At 37.2% G+C, this 23,802-nt stretch overlaps 1 pseudogene; it reads left to right on the forward strand.

The window, feature by feature from the left end:
- Positions 1 to 4,997: 4,997 nt before the first annotated feature.
- LOC138157028 (cystatin-B-like) lies at positions 4,998 to 5,339 on the forward strand (annotated as a pseudogene).
- Positions 5,340 to 23,802: the final 18,463 nt, after the last annotated feature.

Raw genomic sequence — 23,802 nt, forward strand, 5'->3', positions numbered from 1 at the left:
AGGCACTGAGACTGAAGACCTAGCATTATGATTTTATAATTATAAAGTCATTGTATACAATCCTGCTCTTGCCTAGTTTGTAGGCAGATTCATTCTTCCATTACATTCTCAAAGCTACACACCTCATCCACTCATTAGGTAGTAGGCTTTGCTTAAAATCTATATTATATTTGATCCATTGGGCACAAGAAAAATTATGGAATACATACACCCCATATCCAATAAGAATATACTTTAGAGAAATAAGGGAATTGTTAAGGGCAAAGAGCAGGTAAAATAATTCAAACTGTTGCCATCACCTGCATCTCTCTAATTCCTGGGAGGCCTATATGTCTACACAATAAGAAACTTCACCTAATGCATATTATGACCTTGAACCTTAACTGCCAAAGAAAATTGGTTTTGCTTTCTCAACACAAAGTAGAAAACAAAACTCAGGTTGTTAAAAGCTAGAATAGATATTGAGAAGTTATACATATCATTTCCCCTGTCTCCAGCTGCCTGCACTCATCCATCTCTTGATCATTAACAATATTTCTCTTTAAAAAAAATAAAAAACAACAGCAACAGTTGACATTTATGTGATGCTAATGTTTGCAAAGTGCATTACCTATGTTATTTACTTCAGTCCTCTAAAGAGCCCTGTGAGGTATGTGGATGCTATTATTTGGGGTTGCTATTATTATTTGCATTTTACATAGGAAGAAACTGAGTCTGATAAAGGTTAAATAGTGGAGCCAATTCCAAACAGCTCAATAGAGAATTTACAATCAGAAATTGGCAAATTCCACAAATTTAATTTTCCAAATTATTTTATTGCTTTATTACTCCCAAGATTGAAGAAAATTATGATGTTAATAATTAAGTGATGTGTATATTATTTAGAAAGTCAGTAGTTAGACATTCATCAGTACATCCCTATGTATTCCTTATATTTCCTACAAGCTTAGCACATAGTAAATGCATAAAAAATGGCTTGTCATTCACTCATTCATACACATGTGTAAAATGCACATAAATGCATATGTGTATATCTATGTGAGCATATATGTATATAACATAAAACACACATATATGTTCATATTATATATATTATCTATATACACATAGCGTGTATGTGTGTGTGCGTGTGTATACGTTTTATATAATCCCTCTTTTATCATTATGGATTTCATTGAAGCACATTTGCAGTCTCATGGGGATCAATGAAATTAACCAAATGCCATTTGCAAATATGGGCACTAGTACGAAATTCTTATTTTCTTTGTGTACTGTGGAACATATATGTGTATGTATATAAATATGTACATATGCATATGTCATTCATGTGTATGCACCTGTGTGTGTCCTGGAAGGCTTCTTAGGGAGTTTATGTGTCATATATCAATGGTTCTTGCAAATGAATGAGATGAAGAAGAGATAGGTATAATTCTGTTGGTTAGATTTTAAGCTATTGTTGTTGTTAAGTAATTTTTAAATAATGTCTGACTCTCCATGACCCCATTTGGAGTTTTCTTAGCAGAGATATTGGAGCAATTTTCCATTTTCTTCTCCAGCTTATTTTGTAGATGAGGAATTGAGGCAAATATGGTTAAATGACTTACTCAGCATCACATAGTTAGTGTCTGAGGCTGCGTTTGAACTCATGAAAATGAGTCTTCCTGACCCCAGACCTGGTACTTTATCTACTGAGCCATCTAACTGCCCTGAATTTTAATTTCAATTTCACTAAATGGAACACAATTGATTTTATATATTGTAAATATGTTGCCTTTGATCAGGTTGCTTTATGTATATTTTATATCATGTCTTGAGAATAAATTCAGAAAAAAAACTTGCAGATCCATTGTCTATGAAATTGAATTGTACACTGTTTAAATCAATTATCTTTTATCAAGGAGTATCCAGATATGATCAAATGCTTAAATACTCACATGGATCTATAATCTCATACAGTTTTGTGTCCTCCAATGAAGTAGACTGAAACCATCCATGCCTGCCCCTCTCTGTTACCCTCGTCTATGTCTACGCAAGTGTTTGCCACATGGATATGAACAAATAATTAGAGGCCTTCTTTACTATCTCCTGATATTGTATGGAGTAAGTGGAAAACTCTGCCTCCTTACATGTTATCCCTCAATGCTACCCCATGAACAATCCATCTTCTATTACATATTTGCTTGCTGGGAACTTTTATTCCTGTTCTTTGAAGTTCTCCATTAATTATAGGTTGGGGCCTACTCATTCTTACCATGTGCCCTTCTGTTACTCCCTTTTGATATTTACAATTAATTTTAGACTTTTGTGTTCCATTTCTTGTTGGCATATTGTGAGATCAACAGAATATTGATTTGAAAAACATCACAGATGGGCCTTTTATTTTGAGGGGAAATTGAGATAATTAGATTTGTTTTCCAGTTTCCTAAAGGTAATTCATGCTGCTCTCCTCCACCTGTTCAACCTGTTTGGGACCAACTCAGTGTTGATCTATGTTGTCTGTTTCATATTATCCACAAGGATAATATGTTGTCTAATTCAGAAAGAGATGTTGATACATATCAGCTCTTCTGATTATGCATCAAAAATGCTTGGAAAAAAATCTGGGCAATAGTCAATTCTTTATCCTCATGGTCCTTCCTTCAGAAATGATGAGGGTGCTCTAATTTCCTTCTACAACTCTGCTTGGTTTCAACTCCAAGAAACAAGACATCACTCCCAGGATAATTTGATCACCTGAAATATTAGGATAAGCTGGCCACTTGGAACCTCATCACCATGCTTCTAATTTAGCCTTGCATACTCAAGACCAATTCCCTCAGTTTTCTCTCCTTCTGAATGGAGGACTAGCAGGCAAAGCATTTAAGTCCTCCCAAAACTTTACTTTACAGACAGCAGGAATTGGACATCCAACTCAAATTTCCAAATGCAACTTTGTTTATTTTCAAGTCTAGGGAAAAATATTACCCCCTTATACTACGTAACCCCTGTTCTCACCCTTCTTTCTTTCCGACTACTTTTTTGTATGTTACTTCCCCCCATCATCATCATATTGTAAGCTCCTTGAGAGCAACGACTGTCTTTGGGGGATAGTCAGGTAAAATGATAATTTATATTCCCTGAATCTGTTGATATAGAGGAATAACCAAGATGCATAACTTTAAAGTCTAGAGGGGTTGGGCCTATTCCCACAAACATTCTTACATAGATAGACAGAAAGATGGATATAGACAGTTAGAGATAGAGATAAATAGATCTATCACCTGACAGATAATAGAAAGACAGAAATTGATATTAATATCCCAAATATTTTATTTTTGCATGTAAAAACATTATATTGAGTAGGGTTTCATAACCAGATTGCCAAAGGGATTCATGACACCTAAAAAAAGGTTAAGATAATCTGAGTTAGTTTAACCTCCCCATTTTACAACCGAGGAATCAGAAGCCAAAGAAATCAAGTTATTTTACAGGTAATAAGTAGGAAAGAGTTAGAATTTGAGCCCAGATGCTGTCTTCCCTCTTTACCATTACAAGGAATCTTGGGAAATGGTTGATAAAGTTAATAAAATACTCCCGAAAAATAAATAGACATGGTCCTAACTCCTTATGCTTTCAGAGAGTTTGCCTTCAACTGGCTTCTTCACTTGGTGAAATATATAGGTGCAGGGAGTCAAGATGGTGGAGTAGAAGCAGGACTTCTGAGCAGTTCTGGCTTCCAACTTCCCCAATCAATGTAAAAAGGGGGTGCTGAACAAACTTTGGAACCGCAGAACCCACAAAATGACACAGAGAAGCTAACCTCCTGCTGAGGACAGCAGGGCAGGACAGCAGGAATCAGCCAGCACAGCGATCTGAGAACCCAGCCCAGCCCCATGCCAAGGCTTTAGCCCCAAGGCAGACCTGACCAGTGGCCAGATAGAGGGATTGCAGATCAGCAGCAGCTGTGGTCATTTCCAGAATTATCAATAGATGCGAAGGACAAAGTGAGAGGTCAGTGCAGTCTGGACTTTGGGACCTAGTAAGTGGGAATGCATGGGTTTTTTGCCCCAGGGGCAAGAAGCTGCTGAGATGCCAGGGCACAACTAGCCACAGATAAAGCCATGGCAGCTTTAGCTCCTGGACTGCCCAGTGTAGGGGGACCAAGCGACCAGTCTGAGAGGTCATCACTCTTGCTTTACCCTGCTTGGATCTTGATTGCAGTCTAGGGTGGAGGTCCTGGGGTGTGTGACAAGCTAGCCAGAGTATGTGGAAGCTTACAATAGGTCACCCAACTAATACCTCAGCCAGCTGAGAAAACCCCAGCATTTGGGAGAAAGCTCCCCTGCCTAGTGGCAGAGTCCTACTGTGGCAAAAAGCCCAGGGGTCAAGTGCCTGAGGGGCATCATGACCAGGCAAAGGAAACAAAGCAAACAGAAGAACCCAACATTAGACTCCTATTTTGGGATAAAAAGGACCAAAGTATGGAACAGGAGGAAGACAGTGAAGTCAGAACATCTCCACAAAAGCTTCAAAGGAAAACATGAGCTGGTTACAGGACATAGAGGACCTTAAGAAGCAGATAAGAGAAGTGGAGGAAACATTGGGAAGAGAAATGAGAATGATGCAAGAAAATTACAAAATGAGCATCAACAGTCTGACTGAGGAACATAACACCTAAAAAAAGAGACTAACTTGAATGGTGAAAGAGTCTCAAAAAGGCAATGAGGAGAAGAATACCTTAAAAAGCCAAATTTGCCAGATGGAAAAAGAATCTCAAAATCTCACTGAGGTGAATCAGTGCTTCAGAATTAGATTGGAGCAAATGGAAGCTAATGACTTTATGAGAAATCAAGATGCTGTTAAACAGATCTAAACAAATGAAAGAATAGAAGGCAATGTGAAATATCTCATGGGAAAAACCACTGACATGTAAAATAGATCCAGGAGAGATAATTTAAAAATCATTGGACTAAATAAAGCCATGATCAAAATAAAAACCTAGAGGTGTTGCCCCTGGGTCCATCCCTCACTGTGTGTCTGCCGCCCAACTTGCCAGGATGATGTGCGGAGGAGTTTCGGCCACCAAACCGGCAACAGCTGAAATGCAGCAGATCGCAGACAAGGTAAAGGCACAGCTTGAAGAGAAAGAAAATAGGAAGCTTCCAGTCTTTAAGACTATAGAATTTAAAAGTCAATTGGTTGCTGGAGTAAACTACTTCATTAAGGTTCATGTTTGGTGAAGAGGAATTTATGCATTTGCGAGTGTTCAAAAGTCTCCCTCATGAAAACAAGCCATTACTTCTATCCAGTTATCAAACCAACAAAACCAAGAATGATGAATCGGTCTATTTTTAATGTATCATTTTTTAAATAATGGCCCTTATATTAGCATATAATACATATCATATGGGCAGGTATTAAAATTTGGAACAATAACAAAAAATAAGAACCTAGAAATCATCTTCCAGGAAGTTCTCAAGGAAAACTGCCCTGATGTTTTAGAACCAGAGGGCAAAATAGAGGTTGAAAGAATCCACTGATCACCTCCTGAAAAAGATCCCCAAAAGAAAATTCCTAGGAATATTATAGTCTGGTTCCAGAATTCCCAGATTAAGGAGAGAATATTACAAGCAGCCAGGAAGAAACAATTTGAATATTGTGGAAACACAGGATTACACAGGATCTGACAGCTTTCACACTGAGGGATTGAAGGGTTTAGGATGTGATATTCTGGAGGTTAAAGGAGCTGGGATTAAAACCAAGAATCACCTGCTAAGCCAAACTGAGTATCATGTTTCATGGGAAAATATGATCATTCAGTGGAATAGAGGACTTTCAAGCATTCTTGTTGAAAAAAACAGAGTTGAATAGAAAATTCAACATTCAGATACAAGAAGCAAGAGAAGCATGAGAAAGTAAACAAGGAAAAGAAATCATAAGGAACTTATGAAAGTTTAACTATTATCATTCCTACATGGACAAACAATAATTGTAACTGATGAAACTTTTCTTAGCATGAAAATAGTTGAAGGGAATAGAAATATATATGTATATATATATGTCTTTATATGAGGGTATATGGGCATATGAATACATATGTGAATGTGTGTATATATGTTTACAGGTATACATAGAGGGCACAGGACCAAGTTAATAGTAAGGGATGATATGTAAAAGGTGAAATTAAGAGGTGATAGAGGAATATAATGAGAAGAGATGGGTAGAGACAGAATGGGGTAAACTATCTCATATAGAAGAGGCAAGGCAACATGGTTATAATGGAGGGGAAGAATAGGGGGAAGGGGATCAGATGGGGGATAATGGAAGGGTTGGCAGGTTGGGGGGAGGGAAGTTGGAAGCATCCACTTTTTAATAGGGACAGGATCAAAGTAGAGAATAGAACAAGTGGGAGGTGGGATAGGAGGTCAGTCTTTTACAATATATCTACTATGTTATTGTTTTGCATTAGCTACACATGTACAATCTATACTGAACAGCTTATCTTCCCAGGAAGGGTGGGTGACAGGGGAGGAAGGCAATGAATCTGGAATTCAAAGTTTTAAAATCAAATGTTTAATATATATATATATATATATATATATATATATATATATATATATATATATATATATAATTAATACTATTTTACATGTTATTGGGAAACAAGATATACAGTCACTGGGGCGTAGAAATCAACCATGCCCTTACTGGAAAAGTCAAAAGGGGTATGGGAGAAAACATGGTAGAGACCAGATTGGAGAAGGGATATCCTGTGGGACTGCTATTTTAGAGTGGTGGGTAGGGGAAAAATTGGGAGAAAATTTGCAACTCAAAATCTGGCAGAAATGAATGATGTAAATCAGAAGTTAATAAAGCATTTGAAACATGGGAAAAAAAAAGAAATATATAGGTGCAGCATTAACTGAACCATCAATAATGTTTTCTCAAGAGCAGCTCCAGAGAAAGTTTGCAAACAGTGGCATTTGCATTTAAAACAGGAGCCCATTAGTCAGTTCCAGTCACTAGCCAGTTAGGTAACTAGCCATGGAACTTAATTCACAGTAAGGGGAGAAAGTTCCAACTGGTTTAGTTATTACAACATGACCAAAAAATCCTATGGAGTTGGTAGACAGTTCAGGCCAAAACAACATATTTGGGGCCATTTAACAGAATTAATTACTTGACTATTTTTTTCTAGCTCCTCCTAATATTTTACCTGAAGACCACCTAGGTCAAGAGTCCTTTAAATTGGTCCTGAAGCTGTTTTCCAAGAGGTATTTGAAATTAGATGAGGGAAAAAGCACACTTATGTCAATATAATTAGATACCTTTGTAATTCTTTGAATTTTATTTTGTGCATTTTAAATGCCTTTATTGGACTGCCTAATGGATCCATGATATATACACACACAAAAGGCTGAGGACCCTTAGTCTAATGAGAATGACTTGAGCCTAAATATTTTGTAAAGAGATAAAATCCACTTCATTTTATCTAACATATGTAGGTGTCTTTTATTTGATCAGGTAATATTAAGCCTACTTAACATGAAGCTAGGAGGCCAAATTTAAGAGCAAGAGACCTGGGTAGAATGTAGTAAGCAGGATTACTGTCACAGTATCAACTAGAATAAAAAATTAAATGTAAAAATGGCAAATTAGAGCACCTAAGGAGTCACATGGAATTTATTATTAGTTTGTTATCTTTCTGTCTCTTCTTTTCAAACTAAGAAGTTTAACCTCTATAGTCTTTTCTGTTAAGAACACCTTCCACAAAGATTAGAGGGAGTAGGGGTGAATTTATTTCAGCATCCAGCAGAGACTCATGGAAACAATGGGAAGAGGCTTTACTTTTATTATCTTCACATAATATCTGACCTGTCTGCCTATGCCAAATACAGCTGTGAAAATAGAAGGGTACAAAGTATTCTTATAGGATTTGTGGGTTGGAGTATTGTTTAAATAAAACTCTGCTAGAATTGAAATAAATGACTCTTCCATTGTCTTTCTTTTGGAGAAGGATAGATTTGTCAGTCATCCAGGTAAGTATCTGAGAGGATGATAGAGTGCTGACACAGGGACAATTAGTTATGAACCTGGGTGGATAAAAAAGGTGTTACCCTCAGGGATAAATGGCTCCTGTTTTAAAATAATTGGATGGATTAAAAAAATCAGGGTGTAACATATACCTCAAGTTAGAAAAAAGAGCAGGTGAAGGAGAATTAGCTAATGTTCTTGTTATACACAGTCACCCACCTAACTTTACTTACTTTGAATGAAATCAGTGCAAAGTGTTATGATAAAAGAATGCTTTTCAGTCACAACTTTTATCTCCAAGTCTTAAATTTTCTCTTCTTTTTGCCACACCAGAAACTTTAGACAGTTTTCACTACTTGAGCTCACAGAATTACTTGTCTGCTCACATTTAAAACTCCTGGATATATTGGCCAGCTGACAAACTCTGAAAACAAGGATAGCAGAGGTTTGATTTGAGAACAGCAGCACAGTTATCTGGTTGTGTTTGAGAATTTATTATACCAACACTTTCAGTTCCCACAGGAATGCAAGTGTTGTCATATTGTTATTTCCATATTTATTTCTGGTTTCTCTGGTATTCTGAGGATATTCCCTGTCAACAAGCAAAGTCCAAAAGTTTCAGGCAAAATCACAAGTTATCAGCAATTTATCATTTATTTTGAGTTAGATTTTACCATGAGTTAAATATACCAAAGTCTTTTAAAACTTTCAATATTATATCATCTGGACCTACAATGAAAATCTCCTTGGAGCTCAGTCATTTAGGAAAACTCCCTGTGAAAAGAGGTCCAAGACATAAAATGTTCATTTCCTTTTTTTAAATCAAATGCTTTATTAACTTCTAGTTTACATCATTCATTTCCACAAGATTTTGAGTTACAAATTTTCTCCTCATTTTTCCCCTATGCACTACCCCAAAATAGCAATCCTACTTGACATCCCCTCCTACAATATGTTCTCTCCCATATATTCTCCCACAACCCCTTTGACTTTCCAGAAGAGCATGGTGGATCTCTATGCCCCAGTTTAATATATATAACATTTGATTTTAAAACCTTGAATTCCAGATTCATTCCCTTCCTCCTTTGTCACCAACCCTTACTGGGAAGATAAGTAATTCAATATAGGTCATATATGTGTAGCTATGCAAAACATTTCCATAGTAGATATATTGGGAAAGACTGAATATATTTCCTTCCCTCCTATCCAACCTCCCACTTGTTCTATTCTCTACTTTGGTCCTGTCCCTTTTCAAAAGTGGGTGCTTCCAACTTACCTTCTCCCCAAACCTGCCCTCCCTTCCATCATCCCCTCTCTCATCCCCTTCCCCTACTCTCCTGTAGGGTGAGATACCCTATTTAGTGTGTATTTCATTTCTTCTCTAAGCCAAATTCAATGAGAATAAGGTTGACCCATTTCCTTTTGCCTTTCTGTTCTTCCCCTCCATTGTGACCATTTCCCCTTCCCTCTTCTATATGAGTTAGTTTACCCCACTCTGTCTCTCCCCATCTCTTCTCATTATATTCCTCTCTCACCTCTTAATTTCACATTTTAAGTATCATCCCTTCTCATTAAGTTGGTATTATGCCCTCTATCTATGCATACCTGTACACATATATACACACATTCACATATGTATTCAAATGCCCATATACCCTCCTATATAGACATATATATATATATATATGTGTGTGTGTGTGTGTGTGTGTGTATGCATTCCTATTTCCTTCAATTATTCTTATACTGAGAAAAGTTTCATATGTTACAATTATTGTTTTTCTATATAGGAATGTAAATAGTTCAACTTTGATCAGTTCTTTTTGATTTCATTTCCCTTTTTACCTTCTAATGCTTTTCTTCCTTCTTGTATCTGAATGTCAAATATTCTATTGAACTCTGTTTTTTTCATAAAGAATGCTTGAAAGTCTTCTATTCCACTGAATGACCATATTTTCCCTTGAAACATGATACTCAGTTTTGCTGGGTAGGTGATTCTTGGTTTTAATCCCAGCTCCTTTGCCCTCAGGGAATATCATAATCTAAGCTCTTTGATCCCTCAGTGTGGAAGTCATCGGATCCTGTTTTATCCTGATTATGTTTCCACAACATTCAAATTGCTTCTTCTGGCTGCTTGTAATATTTTCTCCTTGATATGGAATTCCAGAACCTGGATATAATATTCCTAGGAGTTTTCTTTTTGCGATCTTTTCCAGGAGGTGATCAGTGGATTCTTTCAACCTCTATTTTGCCCTTTGTTTCTAAAATGTCAGGGCAATTTTCTTTGAGAATTTCTTGAAGGATGAGTTCTAGGTTCTTTCTTTGATCATGGTGTCCAGGTTGTCCAATAATTTTTAACTTCTCTCTCCTGGATCTATTTTCCAGGTCAGTGGATTTCCCTATGAGATATTTCTCATTGGTTTCTATTTATTTCATTTGTTTGGATCTGTTTTATAGTATCTTGATTTCTCAAAAAGTAACTAGCTTCCTTTGCTCCAATCTAATTCTGAAGGAAGGATTTTCTTCAGTGAGCTTTTGAGATTCTTTTTCCATCCAGCAAATTTGGCTTTTTAAACATTCTTCTCCTTGTAGCATTTTTTGAGCCTCTTTTGCCATTTGAGTTAGTCTGTTTTTTAAGGTGTTATTTTCTTCAGTCACATTGTTGACACTCATTTCATAATTTTCTTGCATTGCTCTCATTTCTCTTCCCAGTTTTTCCTCCACTTCTCTTATTTGTTTTTCAAAATCCTTTTTAAGTTCTTCTATGGCCTATAACCAGCTTGTATTTTTCGCTGAAGCTTTTGGTGCAGGAGTTCTGACTTCACTGTCTTCCTCCTGTTCCATACTTTGGTCCTTTTTATCCAAAAATAGGAGTGTAAAGTTAGATTTCTCTGCTTGGTTTGCTTCCTTTGTCTGCTCACGTTGCCACTCAATTACTTGACTTTTGGGCTTTTTGCCACAGTAGGACTCTGCCACAAGACAGGGGAGCTTAGTCCAAAATATTGGGGTTTTCTCAGCTACCAAAGTTATTACTTGGGTGCCCTCTCTGAAGTCTCAACATGCTCTGGCAAGCTGGTCACACACTCTAGAACCTCCACCCCAGACGCCAATCCAGATCCAAACAGGTTAAAGCAAGAGTGATTACCCCTCAGACTGGTCACTTGGTCCCCCTACAATGTGCAGTCCAAGAGCTGAAGCTTCCATGTGGTGGTGGCTGTGCCCACGTGCCACAGCAGCTTTTTGTCCTGGGGGCAAAGGCTGACCCAGCACCCAATTACTGGATCCCAAAGTTCACACTGCTTTGACCTCTCACTTTTTCCTTAGCATCTATGTGTTGATTATTCTGGAAACTGCCAGAACCACTTGTGATCTGAAGTCACTCCAGCCAGCATCTGGTCTGGCTGCCCTAGGGTAAAACTTCTGGCTGGTGGGGGGCTGGGGTCAACTCCCAGAGCACTGCACTGGCCAATTCCTGCTGACCTGCTGGGCAGTCCTTGGTGGGACGTGAGTTTCTCTGTGTCTTTTTGTTGGTTCTGTAACTCCAATGTTTGTTTAGAGTCACCTTTTATATGTATTGAAGGGGGTGGGACCCAGTGCCCCACTTTGGTCCTCTTTCTACTCCACTATCTTGATTCCACACCCCCCCTAAAATATTAATTACTTTAAGTCTGGTGAGAAATATACATTTTTTTAATATAAAAAGTGGTAGCAATCCTTATCCCAGATAAAACAAAAGCAAAAATTGACCTAATTAAAAGAGATAAAGAAGGAAACTATATCCTGTTAAAAGGCACCATCCAGAATAAAGCAATATCATTACTTAACATATATGCAACAAGTGGTGTAGCATCCAAATTCCTAGAGGAGAAGGTAAAGGAATTAGAGGAAGAAATAGATAGCAAAACTATACTAGTGGGAGACCTTAATCTCCCCCTCTCTGAGCTTGATAAATCCAATCTCAAAATAAACAAGAAAGAAGTTAAGGAGGTGAACAGGATTTTAGAGAGGATAGGTATGATAGATCTCTGGAGAAAACTGAATGGAGATAAAAAGGAATTTACTTTCTTCTCAGCGGTTCATGGCACATTCTCAAAAACTGACCATGTTCTAGGGCATAAAATCTTCACAATTCTATACAGTAAGGCAGAAATAGTAAATGAATCCTTTTCAGATCATGATGCAATAAAAATTATATGCAATAAAGGGCCAGGGAAAGACAGATTAAAAACTAATTGGAAATTAAATAATTTAATCCTAAAGAATGAGTGGGTCAAACAAGAAATTATAGGAACAATCAGTAATTTCATTTAAGAGAATGATAGTAATGAGACAACATACCAAAATCTGTGGGATGCATTAAAGGGAGTTCTTAGGGGAACTTTTATATCCCTGAGTTCATACGTGATTAAATTAGAGAAAAGGGAGCTCAACGAATTGGGCATGCAATTAAAAAACCTAGAAAAAGAACAAATTCAAAATCCACAATTAAATACTAAATTAGAAATATTGAAGACAAAATGAGAGATGAATAAAATTGAAATTAAGAAAACTATTGAATTAATAAATAAAACCAAGAGCTGGTTTTATGAAAAAACCAACAAAATTGATAGACCCTTAGTCAATATGATAAAAAAAAGAAAGAAGAAAACCAAATTATGAGTATCAAAAACGAAAAGGGTGAATCTACCTCCAATGAAGAGGAAATCAAAACAGTAATTAGGAATTATTTTTACCAATTGTATGCACATAAATTTGACCATCTTAGGGAAATGGATGAATATTTACAAACATAAAAGTTGCCCAGATTAACTGAAGAGGAAGTAAATTATGTAAATAATCCCATCTCAGAAAAAGAAATTGAACAAGCCATCAGTCAGCTCCCTAAGAAAAAATCTCCATGGCCAGATGGATTCACTAGTGAATTCTATCAAACATTTAAAGAACAATTGATTCCAATACTCTACAAACTATTTGGGAAAATTAGTGAAGAAGGAGTCCTACCAAATTCTTTTTATGACACAAATATGGTACTGATACCTAAATCAGGAAGAGATAAAACAGAAAGAGAAAATTATAGAGCAATCTCCCTCATGAATATAGATGCAAAAATTCTAAATAAAATACTAGCAAAAAGACTACAGCAACTTATCTCAAGAATAGTACATTTTGATCAGGTAGGATTTATTCCAGGAATGCAAGGATGGTTTTATATTAGGAAAACCATCAGTATAATTGATCATATCAACAATAAAACTAGCAGAAACCCCATGATCATCTCAATTCATGCAGAAAAGGCTTTTGACAAAATTCAACATCCATTCCTATCAAAAACATTCGAAAGTATAGTCATGCTATGAATAACAATTATAAACAATGGAATGAACCATGAGAAAGAAGAAACAAAAAAAAAATAGAGAGCAAATAGTATGCTTCAATCTGCACTCAGGCTCCATAATTCTTTCTCTGAATGTAGATAGCATTTTCAATCATGAGCTTTTTTGATTTGTCTTAAAACTGTGCATTGCTGAAAAGAGCCAAGTCTATCAAAGTTAGTCATCACACAGTGGGCCTGTAATTGTGTACAATGTTCTCCTGGTTCTGCTTCTCTTGCTCAGCATCTGTTCATATAAGTCTTTTCAGGTTTTTCTGAAGTCTGCCTGCTCATAATTTCTTATTGCCATATTTGAATAATAAAAACATTGGTAGGACTCCTTCTCTGCCTATTTTCCTAAATAGGCTATATAGTAGTGGAATTAATTGTTCTTTAAATATTTGCTAGAACTTGCTTGTAAATCCATCTGGTCCTGGAGTGTTTTTTTCAAGGGAGTTTATTGATGGCTTGTTGAATTTATTTTTCTGAGATGGGGCTATTTAAGGAAGCAAAATTACTTCTTCTTCTGTTAATCTGGGCAATTTATATTTTTGCGTATATGCAAACGTTTTGCTAAGATTGTCAAATTTGTAGGCATACAATTGGGCAAAATAGTTCTGAATTATTGTTCTGATTTCCTCTTCACTGGTGGTGAATTTGCCTTTTTCATTTTTATGTTGGCAATTTGATTTTCTTCTTTACTTTTTAAAAATAAAATTAACCAAAGGTTTGTCTATTTTATTGTTTTTATTCTTAAAACCATATCTTTGTTTTATTTATTAGTTCAATAGTTTTCTTAATTTCAATTTTATTCATCTCTCCATTGCTTTTCAGTATTTCTAATTTAGTATTTAATTGGTTTTAATTTGTTAATGGGTTTTTAATTTGTTCTTTTCTACCTTTTTAGTTGCATCCCCAATTAATTGATCTCTTTATTTTATTCATGTAAGCATTTAATAATATAAAACTTCCCAAAGAACTGCTTTCGCTTCATCCCATAAATTTGGGTCTGTTTTCTCATTATTGTCATTCTCTTGGATGAACTTATTATTTCTATGATTTCTTGCTTGACCCACTCATTCCTTGGAGTAGATTACTTTGTTTCCACTTGATTTTTAGTCTATCTTTGTATTGCCCTTTAATACATATAATTTTTATTGCATCATGATCTGAAAAGGATGCATTTAATATTTCTGCCTTTCTACACTGGAATGTGAGGTTTTTATGCCCTAATACATGGCCAATTTTTGTGTAGGTGCCATATACCACTGAGAAAAGTGTATATTCTTTTATATCCCCATTCAACTTTCTCCAGAGGTCTAACATATTTAACTTTTCTAAAATTCTATTCTTCTCCTTACCTTCTTTCTTGTTTATTTTGTGGTTAGATTTATCAAGTTCAGAAAGGGGGAGGGATAGGTCCCCCACTAATAGAGTTTTGCTGTCAATTTCCTCCTCTAACCCCTTCACTTCTCCTCCAAGAATTTGGAAGCTATACCACTTGGCACATATATGTTTAGTAATGATAATGCTTCATTGTCTGTGGGGCCTTTTAGCAGGATATAGTTTCTTTCCCTATCTTTTTTAACTAGATCTGCTTTTGCTTTGTCTGAGATCAGGATTGCTACCCCTACTCTTTTTGCTTCATCTAAAACATAATATATTCTACTACAGCCTTTTACCTTTATCTTGTGTGTATCCCTCTGTTTCAAATGTGTTTCTTTTAAAAAATGTAGGATTATGATTTTTAATCCATTCAGTTATACACTTCTGTTTTATGGGGGGAGTTCATCCTATTCACATTCAGTTATGATTACTCTCTGTATCTTTCTATCCCCATCCTCATTTATGCTTTTATTTCTCCTTTCTCCCTTTCCCTCCTCACTAGAGTTTTGCTTTTGACCACTGCCTCCCTCAATCTGCCCTCTCTTCTATCAATTTCCCTCCCTCTTCTTTCCCTTTTCCCTTACTACTTCTTCCCTTTCTTCTATCACTCCCTCCCTTTTTTTCCCTTTTCCCCTCCAACTCTCTATAAGACAAGTAATATTTATTTAACTAATTGAGTACATTATTCCTTCCTTGGGCCAAATCTAATGGGAATAAAGTTCAAACAGTGCTCATTTCCCTCCCTTCTTTCCCTCTACTGTAAGATGGCTTTGTGTCTCTTCATGGGATGCAATTTACCCTTTTCTGCGTCCTTTCTCTTCTCCCATTACAATCTTTTTTCAATGCTTAATTAGATTTTTTTGTCATTACATCAAAATCAACCTAAATCCACCAACCCTAGTCTTTGTATTTCCTTTTATATGATCTAGTAAAGATAGTTCTCAAGCATTACAAGTATCATCTTCCCATGAAAGGATGTAAACAGTTTGTCCTTATTGAATAATGTTATTTTATTTTGTTTTTTTCCTTTTCTGTTAACCTTTTTATTCCTCTCTTGAATCTTGTATTTGAAGGTCAAATTTTCTGCTGAGTACTGTTCTTTTAGTCAGGAAAGTCTGGAAATCCCCTATTTTATTGAATGTCCATCTCCTCCCTTGAAAGATTATGTTGAATTTTGCCAGAGAGTTGATCCTTGTAATGGGAGTAATCCAAGCTCATTTGCCTTGTGGAATATCATATTCCAAGCCCTCTGATCTTTTAATTCAGAAGATAAAAGATCCTGCATAATGCTGACTGTGGTTCTATGATACTTGAATTGATTCTTTCTGGATGCTTGCATTGTTTTCTCCATGATGTGATAATTCTAGAACTTGGCTACAATATTCCTTGGCATTTTAAATTTGGGATCTCTTTCAGAAGGTGATTGATGGATGCTTTCAATGACAATTTGACCCTTGGGTTCTAGGATCTCAAGACAGTTTTCCTTGATGATTTCTTGAAAAATACTGTCTAGACTCTTTTTTCATCATGGTTCTTAGGTAGGCCAATAGTTATTAAACTGTATCCCCTCCATCCATTTTCCAAGTAAGCTTTTTTTCCCCCAATCAGGTATGTTACAGTTTCTTCTATTTTTTTTCATTCTTTTGATTTTGTTTGATTGATTCTTGATTTGTCATTGTGTTATAGGAATGTAAATTTTTAAGATCTTCCCTGCCCCTAGGTTAACTGCACCTGGAGCCTGTGGTGGGAGGCTTGTTTTTCAGGAAAACCCACACCTTGGTGCTTTGTGATTGATCAGTAGGTCAAGAAGGTTGTGACATTCTCTGAGCCAGGAGAAGGTTATATAAGCCCTGATAGGAGGCTTTGCTTTGGGGCTCACTTTGAGAAGTGTGTGATTTGACCAGACTAGACTCTGGACAGCTGTTGAGAGCCCCCCAGCTTTGAAAAACCCAGATGCTGATGCTTCCCTCTCTGGTAACTGTGATTAGGTATGGATGTATGTAATGGTCAGACAGTTTGGAGGGCTGTCTGCCTGATCTGTTTCTCTGTCTTGTAACTTCTGTCTCTATACTCTGAAGTTTGGGGTGCTGACCTTTTCCCCCTGAACTAGGTAAATGATATATGTTTGATTGATTAAAGTAAGCTTGTTAACCGAATTTGAGTTGCTTTCCTTTAGCAAAGCTGATCTAAGAACCTATGTTGGCAGGCACTCTGGGGATGCTGGGGTGCTTGCTGCTACACATAGAGTCATTAGCTTCTATATGTCCAATTCTAATTATAAACAAACAGTTTTCTTTAGTTTGCTTTTGTAACTCCTTTTCAATTTGCCCAATTCTACTTTTTTTTCTTTTTTGCCTTTTGGAGGGCAATTGGGGTTAACTTGCCCAAGGTTATATGGCTAGCTTTTTTTGTGTGGTGTTAAGTGTCTGAGGCCAGAACCAAACTTGGGTCCTCCTGACTTTGGGGCCGGTGCTTTACTCACTGTGTCACCTAGCCACCCTCAATTCTACTTTTTAATGACTTTTGTTCAGTGTACGGTTTTTTTTTTCCATTTTATCAATTGTATTTTTAATGGAAGTGTTCAATTTTTCTTCTGTCTCTTAATTTGACTTCTAAAATCCTTCTTGACCTTTTCCAAGAAGGCTTTTGGAATTGAGAACAATTCATATTCCCCTTTGAGGTTTTGGATGTGGGTATATTGACCATGTTGTCTTGAATTTGTGTTTTTCTCTTCCCTGTCAACAAAATATTTTTCTATGGACACTGATTTTCTTTGATTGTTCTTGCTCATGTTGTTTGCCTTTATTTTGGCTTTTAAATTTGATCTCTGCTTCTAGGGTCCAAGGGGCACTATCCCAGGCTTCTTGTGCTGGGAGCTAGGTGCCTGGTTCCTGGTTTTCTGTGCTGGGGCTTTAGTTGCTGACAGCTGAATGTTGTAGTTTTCTTTTACTTTAGTTGGTGCTGAGCTGGAGCTGGTGGGGGTGACTGGTTTGTGCCTGGTGTTGGTGCTTTTCTACTCCTTCACCCTCGGGTTCAGGACCTCCTGCTGGTCCACTGAGGTGGGATATGCTGCTAACTTGCTGGGATGCCTGCTGTCCTATACTGGTCACCTTTAGTCACAGAAAGAGGGTTCTTTCCTGTTAACTCCCCTAGCCTCCTGATCTAAAAGACTGCTATGCCCTATCTTTTGGTTGGTTCCACTGTTTCAGGATTTTTCCTTGGGCAGAATACTCTGGGTTTTTCAAATTCTATAAGAAAGAGTGAGAGTGACTTACTGCATACTCTATCATCTTGGTTTCTGGAAGTTTAAATAGGTAATTTTAAACATTCAGTCTGTGGGCTGATAGCCCCAGGAGCAGCAGCTGTCACTTCTGTAGGCCCTGCACAGGACCATGATTCTCTCTCACACAGTTCTTACAGACTCCTCTTTTGTACTGAGAGGTCTGGGGATCACCACTGCTGCCAGTGATTCAGTCCCCTGGAGTCTGTTCTGGCTTTGCTATGGTCAAGTCTACACTGGTGCAGCCTGCTAGACTGTGCTCCACTCCCAGCCCAGTACAAGAGACTCTTCCTGTCAAACTTCCAGGTTGTCTTGGGCTGGAAATCTGCCACACTCTGTTTTTCTTATTTGGTGGCTTCTGCCACTCTAGAATCCATTCAGATTCACTTTTGCTTAGAGGTATTTGATGGGACTTGAGGGAGAGCTTAGGTGAGTGCCTGCCTTAACTTTGACATCATGGCTCCACTCCATCCATATTTCTATAGAAATTAAAATAGTTACACAAATAAATAGATGATAAAACTAAACTAATAAGCAACCACAACTCCTGCCACCTTAGAACTAGATAAATTTAACCATGAAATAAAAAAAAAATAAAGAACTTAAAAAGGTGAATAGATTTTTTAAGAATTAGGTATGCGTGATAGTAATGGCATTTAAAGATTCCCCTGTATTGGCTTGGTTTTCAAATTGATTGTGTTAAAACCCAGAGCTTGTTAATCCCACCTGTGGGATGGGCTTGTTGATGTGAAAAGAAAGTCCTGAACTCGGAGGAGCTGGTGACGTAGATTTGGAGAGACAAGAGAGAGGCGGAAGATCTTTTTGGAAGCAGCACCTCGTGGAGAGAGAGAGAGACTAAGAGAATTGCTGGTGGCTGCTTTGAATTGCCCTGGACTTTTGAGACTTGCCCCCTGAGCTGCAAGGACTGAGGAGACATGGCTGTTTTGCTGGTACTTTGTCTGTCTGTTTTGATGTTCTTTTGCCAGATTTGTCCACTGGTGAAAGACAGTCCTTTTGTTGAAGAAGTCCTGGTACCTGGCTGTTTACTAAGAAGCCCTGAGACTGTCCTGCAGACAGAGAGTGAATACTGTCCACTGGTGAAGGACAGTGCTGTTGTTGCAGGGGTCTGGAGACTGTCCTGCAGACAGAATGAATACTGTCCACTGGTGAAGGACAGTGCTGTTGTTGCAGGGGTCTGGGAGCCTTTCTGTTGGTTCAGAAGCCCTGAAGAAGGATTTTCTGGTTGTATGTTTACAGAAATCCTGGGAGAGGGCTTTGCTAATGTGTTCAGGGGTTCTAGGACTGTTCTACAGACAGAGGATAAATTCATGAAGGGATTGGCAATGTATCTTATGGCCTTGCTAAGCCTTGTCTCCCCAGGAACTAAGATTGCTGAGAACTTGCCTCCTGTCAAGATGAAGAAAAGACCTCCATTTGGGTATTAAGTGCTGTGTTTAAAGACCTCCATTTGGGTATTAAGTGCTGTGTTTAAACTTGATGTAACTCTGGGGTAGATTCAATTGTGATCCAGGGGTGGGGAACTTTTGACCTTATGTTTGGAAACTAATCTCCATTTGAGAAGAGGGGCTTTGTGGTGGACTAAATGAAGGTATAGCCTAGGGGTGGAGAAGTATTTAGAACAGAGACTTTGTAATTGATTGAATGATTGGAAGGTCCTGGGGTGGGGTAGTACTTGGAGATTATTTAATCACATTTAGTAAATGCTGTATTTGGAATGATGTCATGTTTTGATCTTCTCTGTTCTTGGTTGGTCACTGAATAAAATGGAGAGCACCTATGCTGGTATTTTGAACCTGGTAAGTTGCCTTTCCTTGGCATTATATTACAATATGATGGACCAATGGAGAAAAATGAATGGGGAAAGAAATGAATATACTTTTTTCTCAGTGTTACATGGCACCTACACAAAAATTTATCATGTATTAGCACATAAAATCCTCACAATGAAATGTAGAAAGGCAGAAATATTAAATGCATACTTTCCAACTCATAATTCAGTATAAATTACATTCAATAAAGGACCCTGAAATATTGATTAAAATTCATTTGAAACTAGTTAATCCAATTATAAACAATAAGTGTGTCAAAGAACAAATCCTGGAAACAATCAATAATTTCATGAAAGAGGATGACAATAGTGAGACAATATATGAAAATTTATATGATGTAGCCAAAGTAGAACTTAGGGGAAAATTTATATTTGTAAAATCTTACATCAATAAAATAGAGAAAGAGCAGATAAAACAATGAAAAATACTAGAAAAAGAATAAATTAAAAATCTTGAATTAAATATCAAATTGGAAATCCTGTACACCAAAGGTGAGTAATAAAATTGAAAGCAAGGAAACTATTACACTAACAAATAAAGCTAGAAGATGGTTTATGAAAAAAATGGATAAATCATTGGTTAATTTGATTTAAAAAAGAAAGAAAGAGAAAAAGTAAGAAATTACCAATATCAAAACTGGAAAGGGTGAACTCATCAGCAATGAAGAGAAAATTAAAGCAGTTAATAGAAGCTATTTAGTCCAATTAAATGGCAATAAATGTGTCATCTTAGAAAAATTCAAGACTATTTGCATATATATGCATAGAATACACACACCACATACACACACACACACACACAAACACATTGTAGAGATCAACAGAATAAAATAGAATACTTAAATAGCCCCATCTTAGAAAAAGAACAAGCCTACAATGACCTCCTTAAGAAAAATTCAAATGATCAGATTGATTTACAAGGAAATTCTCCGAAACATTTAAAGAACAATTAATTACAATAGTATATAAATTATTTGTAAAGTAGAGAAAGAAAGAGTCACAAAATTACTAAACTCTTTTCTTTTCTTTTTTTATGATTCCCATTTTTTCTCATTTTATTTTTTAGTTTACATCATTCATTTCCACAAGATTTGAGTTACAAATTTTCTCTCCATTTTTCCCCTACCCCCCCCAAATATCGATCCGACTAAATATCACCACCCCCAACCTGCTCTCTCCCATATCTTCTTCCATTCCCCCTGTGACTTTCAAGTAGGACACAGTGGATCTCTATGCCACAGTGACTGTATATCTTATTTCCAAGTTGCATGTAAAGTAATAGAAACAATAGTGTATGTATGTATGTATATATACTTGATTTTAAAACTTTGAATTCCAGATTTTTCCCTTCCTCCCTTGTCAAACACCCTTACTGGGAATATAAGCAATTCGATATCGGTTGTACATGTGAAGCTAAGCAAAACATTTCCATAATGCATATATTGTAAAAGACTTACTATGTTTCCCTCCATTCTGTTCCATCCCCACTTGTTCTATTCTCTACTTTGACCCTGTCCCTTTTCAAAAGTGTGTGCTTCCAAATTCCCTCCCCCCAAGGTTGCCCTCACTTCCATTATCCCTCCTCTTATCCCCTTCCCCCCTACTCTCCTGTAGGGTAAGTTACCCTATTTAGTGTGCTATGTCATTCCCTCCCTAAGTCAAATTCATTGAGAATAAGGTTAACTCATTCTGTTTTGCCTTCCTGTATTTCCCCTCCATTGTAACAGTTTTCCCTTGCCTCTTCTATATGAGATAATTTACCCCATTATATCTCTCCCCATCTCCTCTCATTATATTCCTCTCTCACCTCTTAATTTCACTGTTAAAGTATCATCCATTCCTATTAAATTGGTCCTGTGTCCTCTATGCATACCTGTAGACACACTCATGTATGTATTCATGGACCCATATACCCTCCTATATAGACACACAGACACACACATATATGTATATATGTGTATGTATGTATATATATGTATGTATGTATATATACACACACACAAACACACACACACAAATTTCTATTCCCTTCAATTATTGTCATACTGAGAAAAGTTTTGTAAGTTACAATTATAATTTTTCCATGTAGAAATATAAATAGTTCAACTTTGAAAAGTTCCTTTTGATTTCCTTTCCCCATTTACCTTCTCATGCTTCTCTTGCTTCATGTATCTGAATGTCAAATTTTCTATTCAACTCTGGTTTTTTCATCAAGAATGCTTGAAAATCCTCTATTCCACTGAATGACAATATTTTCCCCTGAAACGTGGTACTCAGTTTTGCTGAGCAGATGATTCTTGATTTTAATCCCAGCTCCTTTGGCCTATGGAATATCATATTCCAAGCCCTGCAATCCCTCAATGTAGAAGCTGCCAAATCTTGTGTTATCCTCATTGTGTTTCCACAATATTGATATTGTTTCTTCCTGGCTGTTTGTAATGTTTTCTCCTTAATATGGGAATTCCAGAACCTGGCTATAATATTCCTAGGAGTTTTCTTTTTGGTATCTTTTCCAGGAGGTGATCAGTGGATTCTTTCAACCTGGTTCTCAAATGTCAGGGCAATTTTCCTCAAAAATTTCTTGAAGGATGATTTCTAGGCTCTTCTTCTTCTTTTTTTAATCATGGCTTTCAGGTAGTCCAATAATTTTTGAATTATCTTTCCTGGATCTATTTTCCAGGTCATTGATTTTCCCTGTGAGATATTTCACATTGCCTTCTATTTTTTTTATTTGTTTGGATCTGTTTTATGGTATCTTAATTTCTCATAAAGTCTCTAGCTTCCATTTCCTCCATTCTAATTCTGAAGGAATGATTCTCTTCAGTGAGCTTTTGAGATTTTTTCCATCTGGCAAATTCAACTTTTAAGGCATTCTTCTCCTCATTGGCTTTTTGGGCCTCTTTTGCCATCTGAGTTAGTCTATTTTTTTTTTAAAGCAATTGGGGTTAAGTAACTTGCTCAAGGTTACACGGCCAGGTGTTTCTGGGTAGGTGCTAAGTGTCTGAGCCCGGGATTAGATCTCCAGGTCATTCTGACACTGGAGCCGGTGCTCTTACTCGCTGTGCTACCTGGCCGCCCCTGAGTTAGTCTATTTTTAAGGCATTATTTCATTCAGTCAGGTTGTTGACTCTTATTCCATAATTTTCTTGTGTCATTCTCATTTCTCTTCCCAATTTTTCCTCCACTTCTCTTATTTGGTTTTCAAAATCCCTTTTCAGCTCCTCTATGGCCTGTAACCAGCTTATATTTTTCTTGGAAGATTTTGGTCCTGGAATTCTGACTTCACTGTCTTCCCCCTGTTCCATGTTTTAATCCTTTTTGTCCTGAAAATAGGAGTGTAATATTGGATTGCTCCGTTTGCTTTGCTTCCTTTGCTTGCACATGTTGCCACTCAATTACTTGACCTTTGAGCATTTTGCCACAGTAGAACTCTGCTACCAGAAAGGGGAGCTTTATCCCAATTGCTGAGGTTTTCACAGCTGCTGCAACTATTAGTTGGGTGGCCTCTCTGAAGCCTCAACATGCTCTGGGAGACTGGTCACACACCTCAGGACCTCCACCCTAGACCATCATCCAGATCCAAGAAGGAGAGTGAGGGCATTTACCCCTCAGAATGGTAACTTGGTCCCCCTACAATCTGCAGCCCAGAAGCTCTGAATCAGCACAGCTGTGGAGACTCAGCTGCTTCTCACCCTAGGGGGTAATGGCCAGATCACACTCCTGAATTCTCTGTTCCCTCAAACTCTACACTGATTTCTCACTTTCTCTTTGGCATCTATGGGTTGATAATTCTGAAAACTGCCACAATTGCTGGTGTTCTGAAGTCTCTCCAGCCAGCTGCTGGTTGTGGCAGCCTGTAGCAGCAAGCACCCCAAGCGTCCTCAGGGTTTGCAGCTACCACAGGTT

This window comes from Petaurus breviceps, unplaced genomic scaffold (genome assembly GCF_028583685.1).
Source record: "Petaurus breviceps papuanus isolate PSGF00001 unplaced genomic scaffold, PetGlider_PUasm1.0 170106, whole genome shotgun sequence".
Lineage (NCBI taxonomy): Eukaryota > Metazoa > Chordata > Mammalia > Diprotodontia > Petauridae > Petaurus > Petaurus breviceps.